Genomic DNA, 18,359 nt, shown 5'->3' on the forward strand with positions numbered 1-18,359 from the left:
AGGGAAAAAAAAAAAAAAAAAAAAAAGTAATAATACAAGTAAATTCAGTTCTACAGGGGGAAGTAGCAACATTTGCAGTAATATTAAGGATCTGTTTAAACACTCACTTGTCTCAGCAGTGCCCAACTCTGAGAAAAAGCAGGGAGCAACACAGTGACACTTCTGCTGCTAAAAGTGTACCTCCATTAATTGGCAGGATGAAGGACAGGCTGTTAACTTTCCTGCTGGTGCTCTGTGTACTGAAAAGATGAATCTTCTAAATAAGACATTGTATCCTGTGGTTCAGTATCATTTACAGACACCATTCTGGCCTCTGTTTCTTTTTGAAGCTTGGGCAATGACTTGTTCCGCTCTGATGGCCTAGAGGTAGTCTTTTCAACCTAAATTTGAATACCTAAATAAATGTGTTGCCTTGGAAAGATCCTGCCTACCCAGCATATCATTGCTGAAGATTAGGCTGCCTATTTAGCTGCTTAAACATAGACTTCAGCTTCAAACATTTAAGCACCTGACTTGGAAGATCTTGGCGTGCACTTCCCCTGTCTCCAGCTATAGCATTGGATGAGCTCCCAGAAGTCCAGGGCTATCAGAAGGTAAACATTGTTCCCCCTACTGAGAATAATAATTTTCATCATTCCCAAACGGGGACTTCTCTATATGAGTCAAAGACTTTCCAAAAGTCCTGTAAGGAAGACAAGTGAAGTCAGAATAAAATAAAACAAAACAGTTTATCTGACCCTGCCACTGCTGAGAAGTCAACTAAAGGATGTACAGATAACTTCTATAGCTGGGGGGTGTCTGATGAGTTGGACACAAAATAAAGTATAGACTGAAATAAACCATCACCTGTACTAAGAAAATGGCTGCATACCCTGGACCTCTCCTGTACAACATGAAGAGAAGGTATTCCCAGCAATCTCCTAGCGTTCTTGCCTCTTCTGTTTTTTGTTAGGCTCTTTGCTGTTGATTGCTCACAGTGTATGCCTTTAGATATCTCTTAAGTTACCTCCTGAAGCCCTAACTAATCCTGATGGTCCATCTCCTGTCCCCTACCTCCCCACCCCAACTCCCTCCTCTTTCCCAGCAATGTCCTTCCCTCCAGCAAAATCGGACGACCAAAGAACAGGCTTCTCCGTCTAGAAAATACTGTATTTGTCTCTCCTAAAGACTGTGCCACTAGTGTTGGAGTGAGGAGTGAGCTGGTATGTTGTGAAGCACTTCCTCATCATCCAGAGTGCTCCCACTCAGAAGGACTTAACTGCCCCAGCAAAAAGTTGCGGCAAAGTGTCCTGATTCATATGGCTGGCAGTGCGGCTGTAGAGGCATACGGAGACAGTGTGAATCAGAAGAGCACTATTGATTTCAAGTCAGGGGAGTGACACTGATTTACAGTAACAGAGGACCTTATATTTTAAGACAAGAGGTGAAGCCTTGATTCCTTTGAAGCCAATAGCAACTTTGCCATTGACTTCACCAAGGCAGTATTTAATTTTAGGAGGATTGACCTATTATTTTTTTTTAACGTAAAAATTAAGCGGCCTTGGGGGCAATTTTTAAAGCATTCTTAACCCCTTGTTCCTCATCCTCGTGAGGGTCACATTTCAAGGCTTAGACTAAAATAATAATAATAATAATAATAATAATAATAATAATAATAATAATAATAATAATAATAATAGTTAAAACCAAATTGCTATTCTTGTTATAGTTAATGTCTTAAATTTACTAGGTATATCCTACACAAACAAGTGAGTTCCATTGACCTTGCCCTGATGAATGAAAACTCCAAGGACAAGCCTATAGATAGAGATTAGAAGGAAAGAAAAAAAGAAAGATATATTGCTTTTAATTAAAGTACATATCCACTAGGCAAGTGTGGCCCTTTAGAAAAGCCGTTTCAACACAGAAAAAGTGAGGGATCTGTGAACAGTCCCAATAACCTTATCGGGAAGGGAGTCGGAGCAGGGAAAGAAGGCAGGATTTTCTAACTATGGAAATTAACATAAATGAGGGATGAGAATAAGACACATAAACCATCAAGCAAATTTCAGACTGCAGCTGAACTGAGGTGTGCTATGCTTTAAAATAAACCTTGACTGAAAGTTTACCTTCAGATACTGCTCCTTTAGTTTATATGATGTGTCTAGTGTGGGGGTGTCTTTGGAACCCTTCCACAGAATGTATTTTTCCTCCTTAAAGGAGTAAAGTTAATTGTGCTTTGTGGTTGGGTTTTGGATTTGGATTTAGGTTTGGTTTGGGTTTTTTTTACAATTAGTTTCTCATTCCATTAAGGCACCATTCTGTTTTGTGCAAGTTTTGAAAAAAAAAAAAAAAAAAGAAAATTAGAAAAGTCACCATTACTAATTAAAATTCCTGCCTCTGTCTACATGTGTGTCTTAAAGGCTAACTTTTCCCCTCCCTTTTGTTTTCTTTCACCCTTTTGACTGACTTATCATATGCTGTTATTTTGCACTTGCAGTTCTTCAGCTGGTACTTAAGCCTGTGACCTTAATTATATCTAGGTAGCCATTCTATGGTTGTAGAAATAGCAACAGGAGAAATATATGTGTGTGTATGTATATATATGTAATTATTTAGCTCGTAGCATACTAATTTAGTATCCCTGCTACCTCCTATTCCAGAAGAAGGTTGGAGGTTTCCTTTACAATTTTTACTTTGGGTGAGTGAGCAAATGAACTTCTATTCCCCTGAAAAGATGGGACTTTTGCGTGATGTTTAGATCAGGGATCTATCTTGAGCTTATGAGATTTGTAAGGCTTTAGTAGCAGCTGAGGGAAAACGCCACATCTGCCTTATTTACGAGTGACTTTGAACTTACAGAAAAGCTCATTTGTATACATCTGGATAATCTATTTCTACAGTTAAAGCCACTCTAGAAAAATCTAACCTTGGGAAGCAAAAATAATAAAAATAATACAAAAACAGCTGCATAGAAAAATGTGTAAATATTATTTGAACACAATAAGACATTTGCTAGGGGCCGAGGAACCAGAAAATTGCAAGCATTTAAGAGAAATGCTTCTTACTTTAAATTCACTTGCACATCCCACAGTAATATGCCTCACTATGGCAGACTGCTAGGCAGAGGAAAAAAAGCTTTGTGAGTTCAATAGCTACCCACTGATTGTAAACATGAGAAGGAACTCTGCGAACACAGTGCTGAAATATGGGGTAATTTCCTCTTTATTAGAGTCCATGAACTCTGCTACGTTAATGGTTAGGCTCTGTATACAGTGCATATAACAGAATTATACAGTTATTTTCTGCAGTGCTTTACTTGTCTTTTTAAGTTCCTTTAGGAGAAAAAAAAAATAAAAAAAAAACCAAACCCAAAATATTCTTACTGTTTCCTTTCCTTCTCTCATGATACTTTCCACCTCTCACGTTAATATGTAGTACAAGATATTCTGTGACTGATGTCTTTGTGATGACCTACAATGCCCTACACTGGTTTTGAGGGGCATTTAACTCATATCATGTACTCCAACTCAACCTTATTCATTACTCTTTAAGGAGAAGAAAGAGAGAGAAAATGAGTGTTTGAGTTAGAAAAATAAATTAATCAATGTATGGTGTATTCAGTCTATGAGCTGGGCACTCTAACATGTGAAGGCTTCACCCCAGTTTAGCCATGAAGTCCCTAAGGCAACAGAGGTGCTGAAAAGAATCACATACCCCGTATCCTGGTTTCCAAGAGGAGGAAACTTAGATCTGGAAATGTGAAAGGAGACATGGCCACTCTTATGGCGTGTCCCAGGCAGACTGCGGAAAACACATGGTGGCACTGCTCCTGACACCTGGTTGCAGCTCAAGTGTCATTTGGGAAACAGCTTGGTTCCCTGCTGCACAAATATAAGATTAGTCTTACAGGGGGAGTGTCAAGACCCTGAGGGCACCAATGGTCCTGAACGACCCTGACCAACCTCACCTGAGACCTCTACCTACCTACTGCCATGGCACAGGAGTCCCATTTCATCTCAGTCCTGGACACCAGTCCCTGCCCAATGACACCATAGGATGCTGGTCTCCAGCCCTGTCTCCTGAGTGGACCTTGCACCTGCGCTGTAGGTTTCTCATCTCCTGGACAGACCCCTCAGACATATGCCATGGCTTGTCTCCAGCCTTGTCTCCAGATCCATCTCTTTTTCATCCGGATAGGACACATGGATAGACCCTGGCTCTGATTTGTCCCTTCACAGTGTTACCAGTCCTCAAATCTACATGCCCTATCAGGACCTCACAAGACTGCCCTGCCAGTGAGGGCCCTGCCTCTGCTGGGTCACGCTCGGTTTGTTCCCCATCACAAGGCAGCCCCACTCTCAGTGCATCCTGACAGACAATGAGAGGAGTAGAAATGTGGCTATGCTGCCCAAGTGTATTTTAGTGCAGACAAAGTTAAGTTCCATTTGCATTATGAACAGGCCATGTTCTCTGCATGCGAAATGTAGCCTTTTTTTTTTTTTTTTCCTAAATAAAAAATTAGCAAAGTTCCATTCTGCACATAATTTTCTAACATTGTGGCACGGTAAAGCCCTTTATACCTCATTTTTCTCAACTTACTTTAATTGTCTGACAAAATGAGTTATCTAATCCAAGTTCACCTACTAGATACTTCATTGGGGGGGGGGGGGGTGTCATTTTCCCAAGATGGAGAGGAAAGAAGAAAAGGGTCAGCTTATCACAGTATTGCCCCATTCAGGGTTCCAGAGACCACAGACAACATCAGAGGGTCTCAAAGGCAAAATATTGCCTTTGTCACAAATGGGGTGACATCTACCACTCAGCTAGAAGATCCATATCAGTCATGATTATCTGTTCTTTTTCTATAACAATTGCTTCAAGTTTCAATGTTAATGACATGACTAATATTGACATCAAATTGTGAAATCTGAAGAAGATGTTATCCAGGTTTGTAAGGGAAAGTGAACTCCTTACATTTTGATGTTACCAGACGTTACCAAATTCCTTGGTTAAAAATAATAATAATAAAAAAAAAAAGCTTAAGGGAAATGAAAAATGTTTTTGTCCTAGTGCAATGTAAAAGAGAATGAAAAGGTTGAGTTAAAAAACTTTAAATAAGTTGATTGTTGTTACTGTTAATATTACAATAATTTCTTATAGCACTATTTGCAATCTTGGCCAGTATACTGGGCTGACACAGAGACTGTATTTTAGGCCTGGATTGTTATAATGATGATTGATATTATTAGCAGCAACAAAAATAGGAAACGACCTGAAACATCATGATTCTTTATTTCTTTAAAGCCAGTCAGGGGTGATGTCAAATTCTGCTTTCTTTTTTTTATTTTATTTTTTTTTTTTATTGATGAAATTTAAGGGAAGGCTTATCAGAAGTGTTTCTCCTGTTATCTGAGCTGCTTGGCCTATCGTTCCTCCTTTCTCTTTGCCAAGCCTGTGTTTGCAAAACAGAAAAGCTGAATCCAAGTCCCTGCATCTGGTGTCAATTGAAATAAAACAAAGACAGGCTCATTTTAGCCACATAATTTAAGAAAGAAGACAGTATGATAACATTTAGAACAAGCCTCATACACACCAGCCAGCCATTATCCTTCAGAAGCAGGTGGCAGATGGCATGAAATCATCTTCGTCAGACCTCCAAAGCTTTGCTGCCACATTTGGGAGGATGGTTCTTGTAATGACTACTTGCATATTCATACTGCGTGATGGGCACTTCTCGATTTCTGTGCACCTCATTTTGGAAAGAAGCTAATATGGCTACACATGTACTTTATTGCACCATTCACATTTGGCATCATTAAGAGGAAGGAGAAGATTTTTATTTATTTATTTATTTTCTGCATGCATCCTTCTCTGCTTGCGTCAGAATGGCACAGGGAATCAAAATGCACAGCAAATTCTGGAGCACCAAGGCTTGCCTGGAGCTGTGGTGAGATCAGCCTGTGTGTAATGTCTCTTGTGAGGTAATATCAGAACTATTCCTCCCCAAGTCATACAGCCATGCCTGTCAAAAATAGATTCTCCTTCAGGTCTAGAGCTCAAGGATTGCTCTCCAGTTTTCCTGACATGATTCTCAAAGTCCTTTCAAAACTGGGCATGCAAAGATACCTGCAGTTCACAAACCAGCAAGGTGAGGCATAATGCTTTCCAAGACTGCCGGGAGAATCAATGGCAAATCTAGGCAATTTACTCTGGGTCATGAAGGAGTAATTTGCTCATACCCTGCTTGCGCTACTGAGTCCCTTTTGCTGTTGGGAGTTCAGACAAGTCCACGACAAGGCTCCTCTTAACTTCAGCAGGATATCACAGTATTGACAATTTTCAGGATTGTGCCATAAGCCTTGAAGTACCTTGTGCTTCAGTTAAAGACCTTTGTAAGCTAGTGATGGTACAGGAATCAGTTATGTCACTGTATAGTGTTAAAGATAAAGCTTGTGGTTTCTGCAAGTACTGAGAAATGCAGAAAACCTGGATCATAAAGGCTCAGAAATAGAGCAAAAGAAAAACAGACTCATTACTTCAATTTGCTTCAGCATTAGCCTCATCAGCTTCTAATCCTGAAACCAGTATTATAGAAAGGGAACAAAGAGAAACATGACTGATTTTGATCTTTTAGCTGAGTGGTGCCTTATCTGTAGTCAAAGGCAACATGGTGCCTTGGATCTTCTCTAGTAAAGTTTATGTGGCTTTTGGAAGTCGCTGCCACTAACATTTCCACTGGCAAGAAAAAACAAATTGTAACGTTGCCTCCAGCAGTGCATTTCTTAGCCTGACTGCCCACAGGATAGCAAGAGGCAAGGCCCACAGGTTCAGAAGAAGCAGCTATGTTTCGCCCAACACACGTGAGTGAGAGGGTGCAAGCATACATGGAAAAGCAGATCAGACGAGCCTGCAGAAGAAACAGAAATAAAGTAAGTTACAACCTACCTTGGTTCAGAGTGCTAGCCTACTGCATCCTCATGTTTTCCAAGACATTTCTTATAATGGATCTTCACCAAATCCCCAGGTAGCAAAGTGCTTGTGCTCAATTTAAACACATGCTTAATTTAAGCATGTAAATAGTCCAATTTATGTTGGATCAAGGCCTAATTCGTTCTCATTAAAATGTTATTTTAAAAACCTAACAATGCTGCTCCTGCTTTCTTTCATCCTCTTCAACTATGAGTGGCACTTTTTTCCTTTTTTTTTTTTTTCTTTTAATTTTGCCGCATTAAAATGTTGCATATTCATGTGGCAGCTACCACTTTTGTCTGAAAACAATACACTGCACTCTAAGACTATTCTGCCCAGCCAGAAGTTATTATTACATACCATAAACAAATACCGATACGCACTGTGACATCTGGATGGAAATAGCCCCACAGTCACATTTTACAAAGGAAGACCAACTCTGAGGAAGAGCTCAGACATGTAAAATGGACATTAATGGCATCTTAATGTGCCTCAGCTGCCTCTAGGGGGTTCAAATATGTTGCATCACAGTCAGTTGTAGTGGAGGTTTATCAGCAGATGGAGCGTTGTGGGAACTCAAGATGCTCTATCAGATACACTAATGCCCCAAAATGATACATTATGATTTTCTGTTTTGGGAAGGGAGGGACGTTTATAATTAATTATATATATTTTGCTGTTGTTGTTAAGTCGATCAGTATTTACTTGCAGGCATGGAAAGTTGGTAATTTCTTTTTTTTCTTTTTTTTTCTTTTTTTTTTTTTTTTTTTTTTTGCCAAAGGTGGTTCATATGCATAGAACATTAGGAGAATATTGAGAAGGGGAAGAAAGCCATTATTTTTTGTTTGTTTTTTTTTTTTTTTTAATTTTGTGTTGATTAGCTTCAGCAGAACATTATAGTGCACCCACAGCAAAAATAAAAATGAATGGCAAAATAACAAAACAATTTGAGCTATGTATATGGATGTTTCTGTGCATGACTATGCCATTATAAACACAGGGTTCATATGGAAATGATATACGGGTGGAACGGAACTCATGAATGTGAGAAGGCAATTAAAGAAAAAAGTTGAGTATAACAAAAATTATGAAAAGAAAGAAGTTTGTAACATTTTTTAACCAACAAAGATTGTTGCAACTTTTCTAAAGTCTGTTGTTGGAAGTTCTGTAAGGCATTTGTGTAGAGATCTTGAGGCACATTAGACCAAAAATCTTTCACGTGCCAACATCATTGACCCTTGAAAAGAAAAAAAAAAAAATATTGTATGCCTTGTTTGTATTCAGTTTTATGTGATTATGATATTACAGACCCCTGTGAGAGAGGAACTGTACAAGGAATTAGATTTTTTTTTTTAATGTGTGACTATATACTCAGGAAGTAGTGTTTGAAGTGGAATTACTCCCTAGGACTGTGCCATTGGTATAAGGTTTTTGTTCCTGGAAGACAGAATTGCCTTGTCAATTCGGTTTTCTCAGTCCAAGACCAATATAAGCACCTGCCAGTTCTCAGTGCTTTGTCTTTGTGCATGGAGCAAACATGGCTTATCACTCATGTCACTGCCTAGAAGAAAAATAAGCTGTTCTCAGGTTGCTACCATATTTTTAGTGTAAGGTACAGTGTTTTAATCTAATTTCTTGATGGAATGGGCCAAAAAAGTACCACTGTTGTTTGCCTAACGAACTGTACATTGAGTAACATTTCTGCTACCCAAACAGCTTGGACAGGAAGTTAAATAGTATAGATCTGGTTGAAACTAGAGGAATAATTTAGTTAAGTGTGATTTAACTTACACTTTTTCAAGCTTGGTTAATAAAATATTAACCTTCCAAGACGTGCAGTGTATTTGTAGCTATTGTAGCTTTTTTGGCCTGTAAAGGCACTCATCTAATGGAAGTCATAAGACAGGCATATTTTGCACACACATGTATCAAAAATATTAATATATTGATTTTTGCTCCTCATTACCAAATAACCATGTTTCTATTTTCTAATTTGAACTAGAAAAAATAAGACAAAAAAATGTTCAAACTATTTCCTTATCTAAGAAGGCCATCACAGTTCTGCTGGGATTTGTACACACACATTCCCACATGTGTACACCTGGAAAGATTTGTATAAACAACATACCTCTCAAACAATTTTAGTTTTTGAATTTGGGAAGTCACACGACATCGTTGTCTCTAAATTGGAGAGATATGGATTTGACTGATTGACCTCTCAGTGGATGAGGAACTGGCGAAGTGGTTGCACTCAAAGGGTTGCAGTCAACGGCTCAGTGTCCAAGTGGCAGTGACAAATGGCATTCCTCAGAGTTTGCTATAGAGATTGGTGCTATTTAACTTTGTTGGTGACATGGACAATGGGATTGAGTGCACCCTCAAGAACTTTGCCTGCAATACCAAGCTTTGTGGAGCAGTTGACATACTGGAGGGAAGGTATGTGATCCAGAAGGATCTGGACAAGCCAGGGAGGTGGACCTGTGCAAATCTCATGAAGTTCAACAAGCCCAACTGCAAGGTACTACATCTGGGTCACAGCAATCCCAAGCACAAATACAGGCTGGGCAGAAAATGGATTGAGAGCAGCCCTGAGGAGAAGGACTTGGGGGTGTTGTTTTATGAGAAACTCAATATGAGCCGGTAATGTGCGCTCGCAGCCCAGAAAGCCAACCACATCCCAGGCTGCATCAAAAGAAGCATGGCCAGCAGGTTGAGGGGGGTGATTCTGCCCCTCTACTCCGCTCTCGTGAGACCGCACCTGGAGTACTGTGTCCAGCTCGGGGGCCCTCAACGTAAGAAGGACATGAACCTGTTGGAATGGGTCCAGAGGAGGGCCACAAAGATGATCAGAGGGCTGGAGCACCTCTCATATGAATAGAGGTTGAGAGGGTTGGGGCTGTTCAACCTGGAGAAGAGAAGGCTTGAGGGACACCTTATAGCAGCCTTCCAGTATTCGAAAGGAGCCTACAAGAAAGCTGGACAGGGACTTTTTACAAGGGCATGTTACTAGAGATAGGATGAGAAGTCATGGTTTCAAACAGGAAGAGGGTAGATTTTGATTAGACATTATGAAGAAAATTTTCACTATTAGTGTGGTGAGACACTAGAACAGGTTGTCCAGGAAAGTTGTGGAGGCCCCATCCCTGGAGGTGCTCAAGTTCAGTCTGGATAAGGCTTTGAGCAACCTGGTCTAGAGGGAGGTGTCCCTGCTCATGGCAGCATGGTTGGAACTGGATGATCTTTAAGGTCCCCCCCAACCTAAACAGTTCTACAATTCCATGATCTTTCGGCTCTCTTTCCTCACTCATCCTTTGTCAATTCTGTTTACATTATAAGCTTCTACAACAAATACCATGACTAAGTGTTGGAAAAGGCCCTGAAAAGACTAACATTAATTTCAGTCATTGCCTTCTGGAGTGACTATTGAACAAATATGTTGTGAATAGTGAAGCCATCACAAAGCAAAAATAGACCTTTTTCATTCCATGCCAAAGACCAAGGTCTCTATTGCAAAATCTTCAGGAACCACTGTGAATCCCTTCTGAAAGATGCCTGTCTCTGTCCACAAACTATAGCAGGAATCTCACGCAACTACAGTCTGACTTCATATAACATATCTAGGTGTTTAAAATCAGTGGAGAGTAAATAATGTCTACTACAAGCCTCTGAAACAGTGTGTGTCCTTCCCAGGCATTTTGCTGAATCTTTGCTTATAACCCCCAGTTTTACTGCACTGATGGAACCACTGCCACACTGTAATCTGTTGTATGCTGCATAGATGAAATAGCATCGGTATTAAAATGCTAGATGTTAAGCGAAGATTGGTATGTGCCATGAATGAGCAGAAAAAACACAGTGAGATGAACTTGAAGTTACAGGAATTAGTTTCACAGGAAGGCTGTTATTGCCCCCGTTAGCAGCTAAAAATTCACATGCAGACACATCTTAAGTAATGTGTTGAGCTGTCCAAAAGGTAATTTAAATGCTGTCAAGGCAAACAAGAATATGCTCACAAATTCAAGAGCAATATATGTGCAATTTACACAACATCAATTTCTTTGGTTGTTTTTTGGATGGAGCCATCGCCATCAATTAAGTTAGTGACTCTTTGATTCAAATTACTTTTTGACACATAGTGAGTGGAATGGCTCACGAGAGCATTATTTTCCCCATTGTTCCCTAGGCAGCCATAGAGTAAATGCAAACAGGTGGAAGTGTGGAACATCACTGCTGCTGAATCACTTAACTGACCAACTAGGAAGAATCAGCATAATAAATATAAATATTATTTTGAGAAAGGAGACAGTGGAAATGGATATTTATGTCCTCCCTGTTGTTCAGCATTTGACGTAATGACACAGTCTGCCAAAGAGAGTTTAATAAAAACGCTGAGCCAGATTCTCAGATGGTGAAATATGCTATAACTCCACAATGTACCCAGAAGATAGAGCCAATAATGGAATCATAGCATAGGACTGGGAGTTTGGAATAGTGTATTCTAAGGTGCAAAATTCATCTACAGGAAGTCCACAGCTCTTCCACTGAAGACTATTAACATAAGAGCAAATGAGCAAACATGAGTCATGAGATGAGAATCAGATAACAGGTTCTACTCAGTTATGTTACAACAGAGACTCGCCATTAGCATATTTAACTAGTTCTTCAAAACAGGGCCCTGTAAAGCAAATGGGACTTAAACACCAGTAGTAGGAAGGTACTGGTAACCAGTCACTCCTCTTCCAGTGCCATGCCCTATAATCCAAGTGCAGCTTTGGGTCACAGAGGTTTTGAGAGGACCCCGTGGGTTACAATTTCACCCTGAGACAATGTTAGTTCTGTGCCTCCATTTCTGTTTTGTTTCTCAGTCTGACACAGACTCACCATTACAGAGCAGTGGTTGTTTTGTTTTGTTTTGTTTTTTTTTCCTGAAACTTATACAGCTCTGAATATACAGTCAGAGCCTACTATGTTATTACCAACATATAGAAGAAAACTCATGCCACTCTGACACAAAAGATACTGAATTCTAAATTAAAGCCTAATAAACTGTTAAATATAGTGCCTTGGGTAACCACCTAAAGTGAGATGGGAGGCAGCTGGGTGTTGCCACAGGTCTGGACCTCAGTTCGGTTCTCTGCTGCTGGTTTTTATACGGCAGAGGCACAGAACAACGAGCAGGATCATCTCATTGCCTGGAGACCCGTTGGCTTGGGAAGTGCCGACATCACTGTCAGCAAAGCTTTGTACACCATAGAAGGTTATGGTGTTCATGCAAGGGCTTTCATTCTCTCATTTAAGCTTAACAGCTTGCAGAGGAGAATGTCCATTTGTAGAGGTCCTTCGGGGCTGCTAGATGGTCTGTTTGGCATGAATGACTGACACATCACAAAACAGTAGCAATGATATGCACTATACATAAGCTAACAATGATTGATTAAAGTAATATGAGAGGGAAGATACTATGCCTGAAGAAACAAATGATATAAGCAGCTTGACTACCACTATGGAGATATCTGAAATAAGAATAAATGTTGGCAATGGATTATGTAAGTCACTGATGCCATCTAGATTTCTGAAAAAGATGCAGAAAAAAATAACGCATGAATCATTTCATTACATATGCCTGTTCATTTTCCTTCTCCATCTCCAGCTTTCTATTCCCCCCGCTGAACATTCATTAAAGATAAATCTCAGACCTTTTGCTAATGATTGAACAATACCTGGAGGGTCAGAGAGGAGCTGTGTGGTCATCAACTCTGTACACCTCCTTTATCAATTTTACTTAGCAGCAAGAAGCTATTCTGGACTTGGTCTCAGATAATAAGCCAAAGTATGACATATACGACAGAAACAGTTGAGCAACCAAGGTCTACTTTAGTGATCATAATATATTCAGATATGAAATATTCCTCTGGGTATATGTGAAAATAGAATCTCAGAAGTTAATGTAACTTTTTTCCCCCTTTTTTTAAGGCTGGTTTGGAGAATCTAATATATGGAATAATTCGCAGAAAGTGAAATGATATCAACAGCAGTGCAGAAATCTACCATTATGAAAAAAAAAAAAAGTATGAAGTTCTGTATCTAATTGGCAGATATAGAGGATGGATACCAACGATATTCATCCCAGTAAAAAGTATCAAAAATAGGGCGACAGAGACAAGGATGTGGTTAAGCAAAGATAATAAGGAGAAGCAGAAGGCATTTGAAAAGTTCAAAGGATATGTTAAGTGGGAGGAACGGGCAGATTATAAGTGTAGATAAAGCAAGTAAGAAATAATTGGAGTGAAAATGAATACCAAACATGAAACAGGCCAAGACATCTCAGGCCCACAGGGTTTTGAGATATTTACACAATAGGCAACTTGGAAAGAGGATATTCTTTGTAATCGTGATAAAGAATTACATTTTATATAATGCATCAGCACCACAAAACATTTCACTCCTCATTCCAGTACCTTATTCAAAGCTGCTGGAGTTGGTGGCAGTTTTTCAGTAGCTTTGGGATGATTAGATCAAGTCCTATTAAAACTATCTATCAGGTGGGTTGAACACGCATAACCTAGGAATTTAGGCTCAAACCCTCAGCAGGCAACTAGGCACCTAAGACCCATCTGGTCCCTGGTCTCTGAAATGTCTTTGAAAATTCTACCGGTTTGGTTTTAAATCAGGTTTCACCTCCATTGAAATATTTTTTTTTAAAATATATATTAAAATGTAATATTCATAAAATTCATACTGCTTTTAAAACCCTCTGTTTGGGAACAAAAAAAAATAAAAGATTAAGAAGGCTTTTATAAATGACAAAGATATTTTCAGTGGGATAGTTGCAAATAGAAAGCTCCTCTTCACCAATGATAGTCACCTGGCAAATTCGTTCAGCCAGACCTTTCCCATGGCGTGTTTATTCATTGAAATGAATGATCAAACCATGAGTAGAGCAGCAGTTTCTCAGTGTTGTGCACGGAAAGTGAATAGAGGCAGGCATTCAGAACAAGCCAAAGCCAGACAACTCAATTACGCTCATTGTTTATGGTGTTAAAAACCACTCCTCAATTCTGGTGTAGCAAATACAGTAACTTTTCCAGTTCTTAGGCTACGTATAAATATCCCTTTTTGTCAGCAGTTCTTTAAAGAGAAGGGAACATGAGGGAAGTAATACACCATGATTTGATACAGCCTGCCTCAATTTAGTCAGTAAACTACAGATAAGACAAAAATAGATTTTTTTTTTTTCTTTTATGTTCCCATATAGTAGGCTGTCCACTAGGTTCCAGGACACAAATTTGCGTGACAACAGGATCATGTTTAAAGATGTGAATGTTCAAGCCAATGTTTTCCATATGAACTACAAAGAATGGCAAAGCCCAGCTGAATATGCACTCTTTATACAGAGTGACTACCTCAAGAAGCAAAGGAATAGTTCAAAACATGTTTCAGGTTCATCACTTTGGATTTTTGTCTTTGCAGAAGTTATCAACAAGAAAAGCAGCAGAGATCACAATGGAAAGTTATGGCTTGTGAAAAGAGCACCACGGAGAAGTTAGACTCATGAACAGGTTGGTTCAAGTAAAAATTGTAATGCTTGGTCTAATTAAATTGGTCTGACCTGTCACTTGTACAGCCCTGATGTTTTCCACTGGAAAATTGGAGAACTGAATATCCAGTACCATTTATGTTAATTTATAAATGTTGTAGTGGTGCTTCATGGGGATTCTAGTTCAGGTGCAGCCAGATTTCCTTTGGGTTTTGACTTTGTGGTGTCTTAACTGTGATGGTGCAAATTGACACATTGGTTCCAAGGGAAAATGAGTAGATGCTGGATCATGGTCAAAGCAACCCGTTTTAAGAAGAATTGCATAGTGAGAGGAATGGCAGACTACAAAGAAGAGATACCGCATCTACTGAGGTGCGCAGAACAGGGTTTTTCTTATTATTATTTAATTTTGTACTTAAGAGCACGATGCTTCCAGGTGAAGAGATCAGCTTTATCCATGCCTGCATAACAGGGTGTTAACATTTTGTGTTCCCTTCATCACCGGGCTACCTTTCTATCATGTGTCTGGTATTTCTTCTTCCCCAGAAGATGGTAACGTACATACAGTTACTGCTGAAACCAAAACAATGCATTCAGAGTTACATGACTCTTCTCAAGGCAAAATTGTGTCTCATTAGTGGTACCATACTGAGGATAGTAAATAGTATTAACCCTACTTTAAAGGTGGGGAGAGTGAGGCAAATGTTAAGCGCAGAAAGTGCAACTTCACAGCTAGACAGTGAGTCAGCAGCAGTTCAAGAAAGGATACACATATTTTCTTTCCCTGGTACTCTCCTGTTACTTCTGCCACTATTTTCTGCACTAGACATGGCATTTTGTCATAGGAAAGAAAAAGACACTCCCTTATTAAAAGTTTTCTCTTTTTTTTCCCTTTTTTTTTTTTTTTTTTTTTTTTTCTCTAGCAGTGTACCATGACCAGCAAATCAGTTCAAAAAGAAAAGCAGGTGGGGGAAGGAAAAATCAGTAAGTATATCTTATTAAACGTTTAGATCAGGTTATCTGCCCGTCAGCAAAAGGGGAAAACATGTATTTGGCATATTGCTGCTGAGCATGCTTTCATTTCATCCCAGTGCACACCTCAGCTGTACCCAGCATTTAATAAGCATTATATTCAGTGCCCTTTAAAAACAAATGATTGAATTATTGCTCTTTTTATGGTTCCATAAAAGCCTTTATTAATTTGGGGGAAGAGGCTTCATCTTGCCTGCCTGGCCAATCCACAGTGAATGATTAAATTATTCATGCAGCTTCCAGTTGGCTTTGTTTATTGTGTCCAGATCACGATGCTTTTAGTTTGGAAAACAGAAGGCGAGTAAGTGCATGGATCTGGTGGTTTCTGGGTGTGAGTGGGTTGTGGTGGGGATGGTGATGGAGAGTAAATCAGCAAGGGCTTATGTAAAAAAACGTCACCAAAAATGTATGCATAGAGAGTATTCATACGAAATTCTTGTTAATAATTACCCAGATTGGCCCGGAGGACACTGAGGGAAGGGAGAAACTCAGAGAAGTTTGCTTTGAGACAAAATTTCCCAAGCTTTTTTTTTCCACTGCTAAAGATGAAATTGGGGAAGGAGCCGTGGTGCCCACTGAGGTCAAAGAGAGGAACCTCACGGAGAGCTGAAGCAGGACTTTGGATTTCTATACTTATGGATGGTAATGGTGAAAGCATTCTGTTAAATGTGCTGCAGTTTACTTAAGACCTTGTTCTTACCTCCACAGGTAGAGAAAATGGGTTAATTCATATCATTTGACAATAATAAAATTTACTTATATTAGTCAGAAGAAAAGTAAACCTCTATGATAAAGTGACTCTGTTACATGAAGTCACCAGAAGTACCACTCCGTATCTGTTTGTACCTGAGACTGTGCTCTCTCAGCTTACTAAGTCAATAAGGAGACTACTTTGAGCTGCAGGATCTATTTTAGCATCTTTAACGTGTAGCTTTGCTGAACTTACTGTAAATAGTTTGTAAAAATTTGCATTTAACAAAACTTCTGAAGTCTTTATGGCTATCAGCTCAATAACTTTAAAAGTACCTGGGTAACTGGAATGTAATTTTGCAGCATAGGAGTCTCTAATTTCCTGATTGAGATGAAAGTTTATAACAGGTTAATATATTTCTTCAGCTGAATCGTGCTGCTTTCTGGACCTGAGAAACTGTCATTTTTCTGTCCCAAGGAAAAAAAAGCACCACCACAAACCAATGAAAATTCGTCTATTCTGTTGAAAAAGGAAAAATTATTAATAATAAAAATATAAATTAAAAATAGTTTTTATGACCAGTGCACAGAGATTTTGGACTGGCAGCACTAGTGACTTTATACAAAAGGGACAGACCTGGAAGGGTATTTTGGGGGTTTTGCTTGTTTGTTTTTCCACAGATGATTTTTTTTTTTTTCTGAGTGTTAAGTATGTAATTTAAAAAAAAATAAAAAATCAAAGAAACAAGGTATTACAAGATGTAATCCTACCCATCATGAGAACGTTTTTAAATACTTATAGCTCCAGGAACTTTCTCCATGTGTGTCATACTTTGCGATGTTACTCTGTTACTGTTGAAAACCAGTCCCTTACCTTAAAATTAATCCTTCCTTATTGGAACTGCTGCCCCCTATCTTGACCACTCCACTTTTTTCTTTCTTTTTTTTTTTTTATTTCAGTTGTCCTTTCTTTCTTCATGGTGAGGCCCAATCTTAACTGGCATACTGTGGTTTAAAGAGCCCAATGTTGGGATTTTTCCAAAGTTATGCCAGATGCTAGTATCATCAGTAACAGGGTCCCACCATGCTGGTGCTGTACAAAGACAGACACTCAATAGCCTGAACAGCACACTATGAGGGTGTAATTCATGGTAGGATTTCTTCAATCAGTTGACCACCAAAACTCCAAAGACATAAAAGGGCAAGGCTGAAGTCAATCTATGTAGAATCAGACCCCTATCTACACTAACCGTTAACTTACACGGGACAAGAAAGAAATGAAGAGATGCACCTCAGGCCATGGGGAAGGAAGAACATTTCATGAACATTCATTCCTTAGACAAACAGCAAAGAAAGCAAGCATCTGGGAAAGGCACATTGACAAAGAGCAAAGGACATAACCCACTTCATATCTACGCATGGCAAATCAATTTAATGTCTTTCATTACTGCTTGAAAACGGAAACTTACATGCGAACAATAAACTTTAATCTGGTTGACAACAGTTTAAAAAATGCACTGAAAGCAAGTTTCGGCTGCATGACATACTTTATGACACTTATTAAAAAGACATACTTGTAAGTCAATTAACCTGCCCAATGGTACATTTTAACTTGTTTTCTATTAGGAAAGGCAGCAAAAGGGCAAAGTTTTTCATTTAGGAATGTTCTGAGTTGATTTCTTTTTCCTCTTCAAGCAAAGGACATTGCTGGTGTCATCGTCCCTTACAGTTCAATATGAAATATATGCCATTGGTGTCCACCAACCCATACTGTCACAGGTAATGGCTGCTTATTCTCTAAAACTTTATAGTCACTGCAGTTTGCTATGGTAATTCATTAATTACAGTAATGATGACACCACAGGATGAGGCAGTTAACAAGACACATCTATCTGGGTATTACAGAGAGCGTCAGTTGCACCCAACATAGGTAAGGTCGCAAAAGCATTTTAGCTGAGCTTTGCGTATCCCAGAACTTTCCCAAACTTTTGGATGTTCTTGTTCCTGTTCCTACCCCCTTCCCTCCTTTCAAAATATATGCCATTATAATATAACATGCACATAAACACACACACACACTCTGTTGTATATATACATTTATTCTATATCTATGAATTCTCTGTATAAAACATAGAACAATATAAATTGT

The sequence above is a fragment of the Vanellus vanellus genome (genome assembly GCF_965231255.1).
Source record: "Vanellus vanellus genome assembly, chromosome: Z".
NCBI classification, from domain to species: domain Eukaryota; kingdom Metazoa; phylum Chordata; class Aves; order Charadriiformes; family Charadriidae; genus Vanellus; species Vanellus vanellus.